The sequence below is a fragment of the Sus scrofa genome, chromosome 18 (genome assembly GCF_054392235.1).
Source record: "Sus scrofa isolate SSC_HxYL_T2T_F1_AM1 chromosome 18, Sscrofa_HxYL_maternal_Yorkshire_Landrace_v2.0, whole genome shotgun sequence".
Taxonomy (NCBI): Eukaryota; Metazoa; Chordata; class Mammalia; order Artiodactyla; family Suidae; genus Sus; species Sus scrofa.
In genome coordinates this window covers 16,671,906-16,686,988 of record NC_139400.1, presented here as the reverse complement: position 1 = coordinate 16,686,988, position 15,083 = coordinate 16,671,906, and the positions used below count along the sequence as shown (strand labels likewise).

Genomic DNA, 15,083 nt, shown 5'->3' with positions numbered 1-15,083 from the left:
CCATCTCGGCGTGCACACTGCTCTGGTACTAAGAGCCATGATGGGGTGCCCCAGAGCTCACCTCTCTCCCTGCCTGGAGCCCCGAGGCTGAGAATAGGGAAGGGGGCAGAAGGCTAGAGGGGACCAGTACATGAGATCAGAGGCGTGGTTTCCAGAGGGGAAGTGGATCAGCTTGCATGGGGATGGATGGTAACCAGTCTTTGGAGTTGACCACTTTCTAGTGTGTACAGATGTTGAATTACCACACTGAACTCCTGAAACTTAGATGTTAAAAAATCAGATTGCTGACCCTCCACCCTGCGAGAAGGGAATCAGCACACATTGCTTGGAGTGCAGTGCAGCTGATATTTTGTGCACATTGAGATTATGCAAATTTTAAATAGCATGATAGGAAAAATATTAATAAAGTTATTACTTTTTTTTTTTTGGCCAGGCTGGCAGCATGTGGAAGTCCCCAAACCAGAAATAGAATCCAAGCTACAGCAGTGACAATGCCAGATTCTTAACCCATTGTGCCACCAGGTAACTCCTAAAGTTATTTAAGCATGGAATTGTAGATAATGAAAATCTGTATTTTTTTAAAAAATCAAGGACCACAGGGTGTTCCCATTGTGGCTTAGTGGTTGACGAATCTGACTAGGAACCATGAGGTTGCAGGTTCGATCCCTGGCCTTACTCAGTGGGTTAAGCATCAGACGTTGCCGTGAGCTGTGGTGTAGGTTGCAGACGAGGCTCGGATCCCCTTGTTGCTGTGGCTCTGGCGTAGGTTGGCGGCTACAGCTCGGATTAAACCCCCTAGCCTGGGAACCTCCATATACCACGTGGGTGCAGCCCTAGAAAAAGACAAAAAACAGCAACAACAACAACAACAAAAAACCAAGAACCAAAGGATTTCAAAGGTATCGAGCTGAGTGAATTCAGCTCGATATGAATTAACTCTCTTATGCTGTCACCAAACACCAGCAGTGACTGTTAAAATTTACCAGGTATGGCAGCATTGTGAATTGTTGGGGATAATACAATTCAATACAAAAATCCCATCCCAACTCACAGAATCTCTCCACAAAGGTAGAAAAGGAATAAAAGATCTTGTGTTATTGAATAAGCGTGAAATCAGAATGTGATACATATCATAGGAGTTTCATTAAGAGATTGCAGAGATGGGGAGTTCCTGACATGGCATGGCAGAAACAAATCCGACTAGGAACCACGAGGTTGTAGGGTCAACCCCTGGCCTTGCTCAGTGGGTTAAGGATCTGGCATTGCTGTGGCTGTGGTGTAGGTCGGCAGCTGTAGCTCCGACTGGACCTCTAGCCTGGGAACCTCCATATGCTGTAGGTGTGTCCCTAAGAAGCAAAAAAAAAAAAAAGAGAAATTGCAGAGATGAAAAGAAATCTCAGGCTTTCATACAGGCTGGTAAGTCAAACCCAGTACACACGTGTTCTCAAGATAAGCAGTAAACAGGAGTTCCCGTCGTGGCTTAGTGAATCCAACTAGCAACCATGAGGTCGCGGGTTCGATCCCTGGCCTTGCTCAGTGGGTTAAGGATTCGGCATGGCCGTGAGCTATGGTGTTGGTTGCAGACTCGGCTCGGATCCCGCGTTGCTGTGGCTCTGGTATAGGCTGGCGGCTGCAGCTCCGATTCAACCCCTAGCCTGGGAACCTCCATATGCCACGGGAGCAGCCCTAGAAAAAGGCAAAAAGACAAAAAAAAAAAAAAAAAAAAAAAAAGGTAAGCAATAACTAGTCATCAAATGAGAAGACTCAACAGGACCTTTTTCAATCATGCTGAAGTTAGTTGGTAATTGAAGTGTCTATCTGTGCTAACTGGCTTCACCAAAGGAAAAATAAACTTGTCATTTTTTTTTTTTTTTTAGAGCCATGCCTGTGGCATATGGTAGTTCCCAGGCTAGGGACTGAATGGGAGCTACAGGGTGCCAGCCTACACTGCAGCCACAGCAACACCAGATCCAAGCCTCATCTGTGATCTGTGCCTTGGCTCACGGCAATGCAAGATCCTTAACCCACTGAGCAAGATCAGGGATCGAATCTGTGTCCTTATGAACACTATGTTGGGGTCTTAACCCACTGAGCCACAATGGAAGCTCTAAACTTGTCATATCTATATGATAGAATCATTTTGCAATTTGATGCGAGGCATCTGCTCTAAACTAAGTTAAGCTTATCTTCCTTGATGTTTATATTCCAAAAAGGTAGTTGCAGGTCCTTGAAAGGAAGTTCCTGGATCTTAATGCTGGCAACAGATTATTTAACTTTTACGACAATGTATCCATATTTCAAAGAGACGGAGGAGGAATTTACAAGGTTTTCTAAAGTAAATGCTCTAAGAAAATGGTGGGGAGGGAAGTCTTTTTATTTTTGACAGGACTATTAAGCCTCTTCTGTTTGGTTTGTATTTGCTTTTACAGAGGAATATACAGGTCATAGGAGATGAATGTCCGCTGTCTACAGTCTGGCGATGACTTGCAGCAGCCCCTTCGCATGTGGAAATCCCTTTGTTCCAGCAGGCAGATAGTTAGGCCTGAGCGGAGAAGGGGTGCATGGGGCCAGATGGCAGGAAACCACACATCATGCAAACAGCAGGGTCCATGCATGGATTAAAGAAAAGCCTTAAACTCCAGACTGATAGGAAATCACACCTTTTGGGGTGATAAGGGCCCTGGGGGCAGACAAAGAAAAGCAGAAGAGAGTGTGAATCTCCAGTGTCTGGATGTAACCTGTTGCTCATTATGACCTCATTTTAATAAAATTATCATACAATTAGCTATGCAGGTAAGGAGTGCCCATCATACGCCAATATCACGACACTTCCAATAAAACTAAATAAGGACAGAAATCCCTCCTCCCTTCAGGAAGGTGAAGCTGAGATGAAAATTAAGGAATAGGACCCCCTAAATCCCACTTTCCCAGTGAATACCCCTCCCATACAATTAGATGCTGTTAGAGCGCTGGGCAAAGGAAAACAGTGGACCCGAGCAGTGAGATCTCAAGCAAGATTTATTCATCAGCAGAACGGCCGGGAACAAGAGGATCTCAGAGCCCCTGCCAATGGGAGAGATTCAGGTTTTATAGGCAAGGGGTCATGTGCTGAGTTCTCTAGGTCTGGGATGGCAGTTGAGATCATGGTATAAAATTTAACTTTCTCTTGGTGCTGTCTTCATCCTTGGGAAATCAGCTGCTTCATGGGCTTGGTTGTTTTGCCTCTAGGTCTGATAAGGTAGAGACTGCAGGTCTGCGTCTGGGTGGGTCAATGAGTCATGCGGACTTATTCTTTTTTTTTTTTTTTTTTTTTTTGGTCTTTTCTAGGGCCGCACCTGTGGCATATGGAGGTTCTCAGGCTAGGGGTCTAATTGGAGCTTTAGCCACCGACCCATGCCAGAGCCGCAGCAATTCGGGATCTGAGCTGCATCTGTGACCTACACCACAGCTCACGACAATGCCAGATCCTTAACCCACTGAGTGAGGCCAGGGATCGAACCCACAACTTCATTGTTCCTAGTCGGATTTGTTAACCACTGAGCCATGACAGGAACTCAAGGACTTATTCTTTTTTAGCCTTCATTTTACTTTCCACCTAAGAGATGCCCCATGTAACCGGTGTGCCAAAAAACTCAGAGCAGCTGCTTGCCTCTCTGCCCGCCTCTCCCCAACAGGTGTATTTCTCACTTAAATAAATCTTCAATTTTCTTTCTCAATTTCCATCCTGTTTCTGAATTCTTGCTGTGACAAGATGAGAACCTAACCTTCAGAAACACCTTTGTTCAACCTCCGAGCGTTGCTTGGTTACATTGAGATATTTTAATTCTTTGCAAAGATTTGAGGCCCAGAGTCAGAGGCGTGGATCTAGGAGTCTCTGTGAAGCAGCTGAGAGGGTGCAGTGCCAAGGTACCCAGTGAGTGTGGGAAGTGAGTACATGGGGAAGTGTCGGGGAGCAGAAACCGGAAGCCCCAGTTTGAGGTTCGTGCCTCAAAGAGAAGATGAGACAAGAGACTGAGTTTCCTGGAAAGGCCACTCCCTTTTGAGTGTCAGGCCCAGAGACTGTCAGCCACTCACTCCCTCTTTACAGGCCAGGAGCTGCTCTCCTGCTGGGCTGACCCGGTCCCGCTGCCCTGCTGGAGTGGCCAGATGTTCCCGTTTCCTGTCCTGTGGAGCTGGGTGATCATGGCTGTTGGGAGCACAGGTCAGACTCCAGGCAGAGAAAGCCGCTCGTGGGTGGAGGAGGGGAAAGAGGGCCCGGGCACTGGGGAACCCGTAGACACAGATGGTTCTGGTCCCCCATTGCAGCCTTGCAAACTCCTCCCAGCACAGCACCTCACCGTGAAAGTACCCCTTCTCTTCCCAGCAGCTGCTTCTCTGCAACTCCTGGGTTCCTGTCTTCAAGATTTGGCTGCAATGAGTGATTTCAGGCACTGGCCACCAGCCTCAGGACCTTTTGCCTGGCCTGCCTGTGTGTTTCAGATGCCGCCGCAAGCCTGGTGGAGCAACGCCCCCGATGGGTCCTGGTACGTCGTGGACAGGCTGAAACCCTGCACTGCACCCTGAGGAATTCCCAGTACCCCTGGATGAGCTGGTACCAGCAGGATTCTCAGGGCCAACTGCAGGTGCTGGCCAGTCTGGGGAATGTGGGCGATAAGGAGGCCACATCCCTTCCTGGAGCAGATTATCAGGCCACGCGGGTCAGTGACACAGAGCTGAGGCTGCTTGTGGCCAACGTCACCCAGAGAAGAACCTTGTTCTGCACCTGCAGTGAAGACACAGTGAGATGCCCTCCTTGGATCAGTGACTAAAAACCACCCCTGGTTCCCAACCACAGAGCCCAGCCTCCCCCTCCTCTGCCCTGAAACCCCTCCCAGCCTTCTTCCTCCCCACCTGGAGTCTCCCTTCTGGCCTCTTGACTCTTAAGCAGGCTCCCCCTGCCAGGACATGCTGCCAACAAGCACAGTGACTGATCCTCAGGGCAGACTGGCTTGGCCACTTCTGACTTTGGGGAAGACTTCATCTGCCTCAAACTTAGTGTCTGTCTGTGTCTGCAAAATACAGAGTTACTCTGTCTGACGCAGACGATGGCTGCTAGGATTAAAGAACACAACTCAGGTGAGGCCTTTAGGAAACTGCAGAGGCCCAGATGAAGCACGTCATTAGTGTGAGCTATTTCCTCTGCATGCGTATCTGTAAAAAGCATATTGTATTTTAACGCCCGTATCAGTGCCCAGAGGGGTGCTGGAGAGAAGCCTGGGGAAATTCTGGGAGCTCAGAAAAGGGGCAGAGGGACTATCTCAAGGCCTGATTCCCACTCACGCCCCTGGAATAAATGAGCACACACTTTTCCAATCAGATCCTCATTCTTGCCCCACCCCTGCCTAACCTACTTCCACCTCACTCTTGAGCTTTTTAAAAGAGCCAGAGAGAGACTGACCTAGAAAAGGACCAGGGCCTGAGATTCACGGTGGACGGTTTACCAAATTCTGCCCTAAAAGCCGTGGTTCGGAACAGGGTCTGCAACCTAAGACCACATATGAAGTGAGGGTAGACAGAGGAGCGGAGACCAGAAGCAGATTGGCGGAACCAGCGCCGGGGTGTTTTATAGAGAAGCCAGATCCTGAGACCCCTGCAGAGGGGGAGACCCGGCTGCAGCTGGTCCCCTCTGCTTCCAGCTCACAGCTTCTCCAGCCCAGACGGTGTGGACCGAGTGAGCAGGTAAGTGGGGTGCGAGGTGGGAGTGAGTGAATGAGGAGGCGTTTCAAAGGCAGCCTGACGGGGTGGTGGTGGTGGTGGGGGGGCTGACGCAGCTGCCTGCACCTGCTCTTCCTTCCGTGGCCCTGGCGGAGATTGAGAAGTTTGTTCCATCAGGGGGCAGCATCTGTCCACGGCTCTCCACGACCTGCACAGAGGGCATGGCAGCAGCCACGGCTGTTGGTTTTGTTTCAGACCTTCTCAGCTGTGGCTGAATACCTGCTTGGGTCTAGAAGACAAGGTCAAGAGCCTGGCTCTGAGCCCTGGGGACATTTGGATACCTGTGTTCTCTCATTTCTCAAGGAAGGGTACCTCTGTTTGAGAATATTGTCACTGGGAGGTCCATGGTCAGAGGCCAGAAAGCGGCTGTTAAACACAGAGATGGTGGAGCAGGGAGGCCCTGGGCCTCTGGCTCTTAAAGCTGCCCTCTGCTCGCCGTTCGTGGAGCAACTACAGCCAAGCGTCTGGCCAGAGTGATGGCAAAGACCATTGCTCTAATGGGTTCCCTTCAACCTCAGTCCTTGAGAGCTCTCTGGAGACCTCCCCGGATGCAGTTCTGCTCACTTGGACCATAAACTATGACATAATATCATTGCCTAGATCCTTGATTCCGTAGTGATAACACTAGCCCTTGCAGACTGGCAGATAGCAGGAGTTCAAACAATGTTTTTTGATTGAATGGGTTCTGTTATTCCTGGTTATTCAGTAGGAAATATTGATGGCTGTCATGTGAGCTCCTCTCTTCAGCCTGATGAGAGTCTGTGTCTTTGCAACTTATGTTAACTTCTTTTTCTCATTCAAAACTTTCAAATGCTCTATTAGGCAAGTACACACCACCATTTAAAAAAAAAATTATGGAAATGGATGCTTAAGAGTTTGAATGACTTCCCCAATGTCACACAGCTAATGGTAGGAGAGCCAGGTCTCAAAAATAGGAACTGTGAGTCTATGTCTAGGACTCTCAACACCTCACTTAGCTGTCTTTTTTCATAATGAATACATTACTACCGGGATGAAGGGAGGTGTTACCTGGCAGGTATCTTTGCCCCCTTCCAGAAAGCCAGTGCATGTAACCTCACTGGTGATGGCATCAGGAGGGGCTGTTTGGCAGTTGTGGTCAGAGGGTGCAGGGAAGTCCACACACCCCATGGAGCAGGTCGGGTGAGTGGCCTGGAATGAAGAGAGGAAGGGGCTACCCTAGTCACCCTGGGATTCAGCAGGGCCAGATGGGGATGGACAGAATTGTACTCTTTAAATCTAATTGCTTGGTGGGGGGAAGGAACATCTCTCCTGACTGTGTAAACCGGTTCCTGCCCCCATTGTTATCGGCACAGTTTGGATTAGTCTTAAGATGGTGGAAGTGGAAGTTCCTGTCGTGGCGCAGCGGAAGTGAATCTGACTAGTATCCATGAGGACACAGGTTCGGTCCCTGTCCTGGCTCGGTGGGTTAAGATCTGGTGTTGCTGTGAGCTGTGGTGTAGGTCACAGGTGTGGCTTGAATCTGGCTTCGCTGTGGCTGTGGCATAGGCTGGCAACTACAGCTCTGATTCAACCCCTAGCCTGCGAACCTCCATATGCTGTGGGTATGGCCAAAACAAAACAAAACAAAACCAAAAAAACCCTGCCCCCCAAAAAAATAAATAAAAGATTGTGGAGCTGTAGGACTGGCATGTGGCTATAGCCACCAAAGATAGCTATCTATTTAGTCTCCTTTGCCTCAGTCACCCAAGAATACACGTATAGAATGCCTGCTCAGTTTTCAGTATTTTGCTATATAGGGTGTGACTTTCAAGACATGTGAGGCATGCTTGCTCCTTCTTTACTGTCTCCGCATTAACCCCTCCTCTTTCCTTCCTCATTCTTTCATTTAAAAGGGCCTCAGAGAGCAGAAAGCATGAGTTCCAAGTTTCACATGCTGTTCTGAGAAGCAGAGAAAGCAATTACACAGCTTTGGGTGGTATCTTTGTTATATTCAGACTCCTGAGCCCCAAGCAGAAACACAGCTAGTATGTAAGGCCCATGCCCCATCATTTCAGGGCCCCTGATCAAGAGAACTGGAGGGGGGAGGGGTTTAATGGGAAGCTAGGGCTTTCCATACAGGTGGGCTGGGGGAGAGGGGAGTTACTAATGGGGGCTAATAGTTACTAGGGCTTCAAGATCTAGGCAAGGATCTCTTGAGCTTAGGCACACACCCACAGTGCCCTGGTGGGACATTAGCGTCTTGTTAATGATAAACTGGATAAACTGGGTTTGGAAGAGATTTAGGTTGATGCATCCTGATGTGTGGATGTGAGTATAGTTTTCATCCCAATTGAGGGAAGATAAGCACAGACATAAATCTCTTGGCAAAGATTTCAGTGGAATTATCATTTCTTGAGTGCCTAATATGTGTTAAGGATTATGCTAACATGTCTCAAATAAATTATTTATCCCCAATAAACCAGAAAAGCAGGGTTGGCCTCATTTTAGAGATAAATAAACTAAGGCAAGGGAAGTTAAGTTACTTAATTACTTGCCCAAGGACACACAACAAGTAGCTATTGAAGCTGGGATTAAATACCAAGTTGGAACCCAAATCCACGCTCTTTCAACCACACTAACCCTAGATACCTCTTCAGGGGATCTAGAAATTAGATGAACTCAGATGATAGGAGTCAAAGAATGGAGGTGGGGTGGCAGTAATGGCAGGGAGTCAGCTAGGTGACTATCCTGAAGTGCGGGTAGAAGGGCATTCAGGCAGGTTGTTGGCGCCAGGTGGCCTGAAGACGCACAGCAGGCCAGGGAAACTAAGTCCATCGTAGGCAATCAGCTGCAGGAAGTTCTGACAGCAAGAAGCTAGCCTGTTACAGGTTTCTAGTAACCTGCAGGAAGAATAAGGCAGAATCCTATGAGACCGAGAATCAGACAAGGTTGTCAAGACAAAGACAGCAGTAATGGAACTGGGATTAACGGGGGATTTTGTCACAAACACAGAACAGAAGTCTAGTTATTAGAATTGGGCTATTAAGGTAGGAAAACGTAAGAGCAAGTTTGGCTTGATGATGAGTCACTTGCATGAGGAGGATATTTAAACTCATTTTAACTAAGGAAAGCATTGAATCCAGGTCTTAGGCTGCTATGATACCTGGGGCCCTAGAGATAATAGACGTGCCAATTAGATGGATCAAGGTAGGAGTCTTGGGCTACAGGGAGTCAGGGACGAGCAAGTGTAGACTGGGAGAGAGACAAGAAAGACAAGTGTCTCCATGGCAGGTTGGTTTAATTTAGGTCAGAGTATCGGCCCAAGACCCCAAAGTAAGATAACCCAGGTGCCTAGTACTGCGTGCATTTTGCATTTTCAAAGGGCCTGGGAGCAATGGTCTTGGGATTCTTTGCCAGCATCAGTCCCTAGTCCGGCTTCTCTACTCCCCATCTTTAGCTCCTATTGCGCAATATGATTCTATTCCAATTGTTATAGCCCGTGGCTTCAAAGCAGGGCTTTCTTTTGACCCAGGTTCCCTCTAGAGCAGAGCTCATTTTATGGTTTCTCAAATCTTCCTGTCTTTGAAGTAAATACACAAAGGGAGATTTCTAAATGAAATTCTAAGAAGCCTTGAAAGTCTCATCAGTGCAGTGGCTTGTGTTCCTTTCTGTGCACAAGAGCAGACCGGAGCCTGATCTTCACCTTGTTTTGTAAGATCCTGGCTAATCCATTCACATGTAGCTTTGGGATCTTCGCTTTCCAGCCTTGTGCAGTGGAATATCCTGCTCCCCTAATAATCATGTGACTCATAAGGGGCTCATGAGTAACACCCCTATTTTCTCCACAGAAATTCTAAGCAAAATTGAGAGAGATAAAGGAGTAATGCAGATGGAGAGGGATATTTCTAGCAATGTTGCTTATACAGCTGATGGAAAATATAGTTCACATATGTGACAGCCCCAGGATTCCCTAGGCTGCACCTTAAAGTTAGAAAGTCTTGGGAGTTCCCGTTGTGGCTTAGTGGGCTGCAAATCTGACTAGTATCCATAAGGATGTGGGTTCCATCCCTGGCTTTGCTCAGTGGTTTCAGGAAGGGATCCAGTGTTGTCATGAGCTGTGGTATAGATTGCAGACGAGGCTTGGATCCCACGTTGCAGCCGGCAGCTGCAGCTCTGATTCTGCCTGTATCCTGGGAACTTCCATATGCTGCCCATGTGGCCATAAAAAGCGGAAAAAAATTAGAAAACCTCATCCTACCCTTAAGAATACCAAATGGCAGATTTCATCATATTTTCCTCTTAAAAACACAAAATGGGAGCTCCCGTCACGGCACAGCAGAAACAAATCTGACAAGGAACCATGAGGTTGCAGGTTCAATCCCTGGCCTCAATCAGTGGGTTAAGGATTTGGCGTTGCTGTGGCTGTGGTGTAGGTCTGAGGCTACAGCTCCAATTAGACCCCTAGCCTGGGAACCTCCATATGCTGTGGGTGCAGCCCTGAAAAGACAAAAGACAAAAAACAAAACAAAACAAAAAACAGAGAATGCAAAAGAACCAAGAGGCCTCAAAGAAGGACTTTGCAGGTGTCACATTTATCTCTTGCTGAAGAGCCTCTTGGATTTTAATGTAACTCGTTAAAGGAAAACAGACGATATCAAGTTACTTCACCTGCTTCTCTAACTCTTCAAGTAGAGAGGAGTGATACTGCATGATGACGTTTTGGGGGCCTTAAATGTAATCTCTCAAGGGTTCCCCATAAAAATGCAACCCCCAGGAATGAAATTGACAGAAAGTTCAAGTTCTTAAATGATTTATATAATTTAAAAAACCCTAAAAATACACCCACCAATTTAATAATAGTGGATTGATGTGAGTCATTTTGCTGAAGTACCATAGCTTCCTCCCTTGTTCACAAACCTGTTATTTATATTAACTGATTCAATGCCCCTTGAATGAAATCAAGCCTGGGTGCCCTAGAGATTGGGCCCTGTTCTGGCACTGACTCATCTTTCAACCTTATTTAAAAGTGACCTGAGTTTATTTACTTGGCAGTTGTGCTCTCCAGACAAGAACATAGCTAATTTTTTCTTTTTTCTTTTTTTTGTCTTTTTAGGGCTGCACCCATGGCATATGGAGGTTCCCAGGCTAGGTGTTGAATTGGAGCTACAGCTGCCGGCTACACAACAGCCACAGCAGCGCAGGATCCAATCCACATCTGTGACCTACGCCACAGCTCACAGCAACAGCAGATCCTTAACCCACTGAGCGAGGCCAGGTATCGAACCTGTATCCTCATGGATGCTAGTCAGATTCATTTCCATTGAGCCACAATGGCAACTCCTAATTTTTTTTTTTTTTTTGAGAGAGATTCTGAATCTGAATTAGTACTAATTTGTGTTGGTTGGGAAGATATTGTCAATGCTGTTCTCTGATCAGAGTGCAGCTTATGAAACTGAGGGATTCGTGACTTTTTTTTTAACCTGTTTTTCCTAAAGCAATTCAATGGGGCCCTGAATTTATTTCCCTATTTCCTATGTGACTGTTGCAGGGGAGGGGCTTTTTTTTTTTTTTTTTTTTTTTGTCTTTTTTGTGCTATTTCTTGGGCCACTCCTGTGGCATATGGAGATTCCCAGGCTAGGGGTCGAATTGGAGCTGTAGCCACCAGCCTACACCAGAGCCACAGCAACGTGGGATCCGAGCCATGTCTGCAATCTACACCACAGCTCACGGCAACGCCGGATCCTTAACCCACTGAGCAAGGGCAGGGACCGAACCCGCAACCTCATGGTTCCTAGTCGGATTCGTTAACCACTGCTCACGACGGGAACTCCACGGGAGGGGCATTTTTAATCTGCAAATGATAGAATCTCTGCAGTGATTTCAATCTCTCCCTGGCCTGGGAAGGGAGGGCTTTTGCTGTAGAAAACGCTAAGAGAAAGCTGATGGAAAGTTCCTTTAGTAAATCTAACACGTTAGCATGTTGCAGAGATCAGAACTACCAACGCAAGCTTGAACTGTGCTGGGTGGTAATTTCTATTATAATTCAATTCAGTTCTTCAGCTTGGCCCAAGTCAAAAGAGCAGTAGGGAATGATAGTGTTTGATTATTGCATAATCAGGTGATAATGTCAATTATAGTTGCTGTTTCATATGTAGCCTCTTGACTAGAGCCAATATATACAGGCCTTCGCATTTGGTCTGCAATTATTCCTCGAGCAAGTTCATTTTTGTACATTGTCTTCGAGAAGCTAAGAATTAGCTTGCATTTGGGAGAAACAGCAGCATATTTTCACCATCATGTGTAGGCAGTCCCTGTGCCTGAATGGAGTCTAACGAACTTGACAGTCTCAAAGTTTTCTATGCTGGTCTGCTCTGTGGATGCTGCCCTGTTGATAGGACTAGACAAGGAGTAGCAAGTTTCCCAGATATCTTTGGAAAGACAGATGTGTGGTGACAGGTAGGTGACATAACCAGTAAACATATAGTCACCAGCTTCTGCAGTAGAGCTTGTGAGTGGTATTTGGGTTCCTTCACTGAAATGAACATACCTTGTGCTCTCTACTGTAAGAATGTCTTAATTTTATATATCTCATTAGGATGTCATGCTCTGAGCCATTTCACACCATTTGATGAGTGATCTACAAAGTTGCAAGTTTAAAGTGAGGCTGAGTCAAGAGTTTCCACTGTGGTGCAGCTGAAACGAATCCAACTAGTATCCACAAGGATGTGGGTTTGATCCTTGGCCTCGCTCAGTGGGTCAGCATTGCTGTGGCTGTGGTGTAGGTGGCAGCTATAGCTCTGATTAGACCCCTAGCCTGGGAACTTCCATATGCTGCAGGTGCAGCCCTTAAAAAAAAAAAAAAGGCAAAGAAAGTGAGGCTGAGTCAGAAAAGACTATCCAGCCAGCACAAGTTGAAGTTCAATTGGCTTTGTTTGTTGGGTTTAAACTCTGTAGATCCGGGAGTTCCTGTCATGGCGCAGTGGAAACAAATCCAATTAGGAACCATAAGGTTGGGGGTTTGATCCCTGGCCTTGCTCAGTGGGTTAAGGACCTTGCGTTGCTGTGAGCTGTGGTGTAGGTCGCAGACGTGGCTCGGATCTGGTGTTGCTGTGGCTATGGTGTAGGTTGGCAGCAACAGCTCCAATTAGACCCCTAACTTGGGAACCTCCATATGCTGTGGGTATGGCCCTAAAAAGGACAAAAGATAAAAAAAATACACTCTGTAGATCCAATGATGCTAACCACATCTTTTGCATAGTCAGTGAAACTTAGGGCAAAGCTTAAGACCATCAACCCCGAGGTCCCTAAACTCGGTAGCAAAGTCAATGGTAATTTTTTAGGAAATAGCTTCTGGTTTGCTACTAGGGTCCGATAGAGACTAAATGCCAGCATCCAGATCACTAGTTGATCATGAACTTGCTCCAGGTGGGGCCACCTGCCTGTCTTTGTTGTTACCTTGGATATGCTCATTTGCACTTCATCCTCAATTAGAAGCATAGATGGAACAGAGGTCCAAAGAAGTTGCATAAGCAACTGCTCTGGGCAGTCTTTCCTCAACCCACACTTAAGACCTCAAAGAGATTTCTCCATCAGCGGTTTACTGAGGGTGAAAACATGTCACCTTGATTGTGCATGGTTTTGTTTGATATATTAGTACCAACTGTACAAGTCCTGCTGCGATAGTAAAACCCCCCAGAGGGACTCTGTGAAGGAAAAAGGAGAATTGAATTATTCTCAGGGGACAGAAGTTCAATCCACAGATATTGTTCTCTTTCCTGAGTTCAAGATTTACATGAATTTCTTGAGAGTAGCTGATGGTCTGCTTTCTGATAGGACTCAGAAGGAACAAGGTGGGGAAATTGGGGATAAGCCATTTGAGGAAGGATTTCATAGTAGGATTTTTTCACAGTCACCCTGGAACAGGAAAATATATCATTCTGTGAGAGTTCTCATCAGAATGCTATCGCAGCAAAAGACTTTAATGATCAGATAGACAAGCTGATCTCTTTTGAGGGCCTTGTATTTTGTTTGTTTCTTTTAGTGTTTTTAAAAATGGCTTCATGAACAAAGGAGCAGAGGGACCAAATGGAGCACATGCAGGGACTTCTTGCAAAGACCCAGTTTGCCATTGTCGGCAACCAATCTCATCCTTAATATAACACGGGCAGGTCACAGCACTTCAAGTCTCCCACGAACCATGTGGTGGTGTATGGGTCCCTTCCCATCATCGTCAGAGTAGCTCTTGGTGTTCACTGAACAGGACATATTCTAGATTTGGATTTTCTTTCCCTTGCCACTGTCACTCTCAGCACTACCATCCTTGAATACCTTGTGTATTGCACAAAACTTTCCAACCAAGGAATTTACCTTACAGTGACAGTGGTGAGAGAGTAGGCTGATGCCCATGGAATTCAGAGACCTTAACATATGCTTTATCGCCTAGAATCAGCTGGCCTTGTAAGTAGGATCTGTTGAAAGTTTAGCACCATTGCAAGCTGGGAAATGTCTCCTGCAAAAACCGTCTGTTTCTCCTATAGCAGAAAATTCAACCAGTAACATACATGAAGGTGAAGTGCTCACAGCTGCATTGAATAGTCCACACACAATGTCGCCTTTCAACACTGCAAGCTAGGCTTTATTGATTGAGGGCTTTAGAACCCTAGCAAGGACAGAACTTACTGCTGGAACTTCTGCTTCTTGAGAGGAGTTCCCTCATTCCCTGCTGCTTCTTCCCTAGCTGGACTGTAAGGCTCCAGTACCTCACTTGTAATGGCCACAGACAGAACTCTCTAAAGCTTGTTTTTGTTATTGTGCTTTTGATCTTCAAATTGCCAAAGGCTACTCCCCGTGGAAAACTACCCATGGAAACTCTTCGAGGGTAATAGGAGCTATATAGGTGAGATGAAAAGAGAAATGGGAAGGAAGAAAAATGCAAGAATGACAACCGGAGGAGAATGGAACTCCCGGGGCAGCTGGAGTACTAAGGGCACACATGCAGGTATTGCAAAAATCCCTCCTGGGCTCCCTCTTTCTCTGTGTCATAAGCCCCAGTTAACTTTGGCTTTAACCCCTCAGAGCTCAAGTCCCTACTGAGAGTCCTGCAAAATGAATGACCAGAATCTGTGTCCAGTTTGGGCGAGGAGAAACCAAGTGCCCTTCCTCCCAGAGTCCCCGCCCCTTAAATCCTCTGCCCTCCCCAGGACTTTGATTGAGTGCCGTCCTTCCCAGACTTCCTTTTTCCAGTTGGCCTGTGTACCTCGCCAAAAGCACATGCTATTGAATTCAGTGCAAGTCGCAGGCTTTTTTGTGACCCAAAGTATCAATCAAGTGGTCTTTCTTTTCAGTCAGTGATCAGTTTGTTAGAACAC

The 15,083-nt window shown here is 46.7% G+C and overlaps 2 long non-coding RNA genes across 2 annotated transcripts in view; one reads left to right on the top strand and one right to left on the bottom strand.

Moving 5' to 3' along the window:
* Positions 1–3,000: 3,000 nt before the first annotated feature.
* Positions 3,001–5,272, bottom strand: LOC146394896 (uncharacterized). The gene is made up of 2 exons (XR_014833606.1): positions 4,891–5,272; positions 3,001–4,762 (listed from the first exon to the last, which is right to left on the bottom strand). It is a non-coding gene; the product is annotated as an uncharacterized LOC146394896 (long non-coding RNA).
* The window catches only part of LOC146394894 (uncharacterized), a 47,008-nt gene continuing 37,186 nt past the window's right edge, over positions 5,262–15,083 (top strand). Inside the window, exon 1 of the long non-coding RNA XR_014833603.1 lies at positions 5,262–5,718. This is a non-coding gene — a long non-coding RNA (uncharacterized LOC146394894). The remainder of the gene's footprint in view (positions 5,719–15,083) is intronic.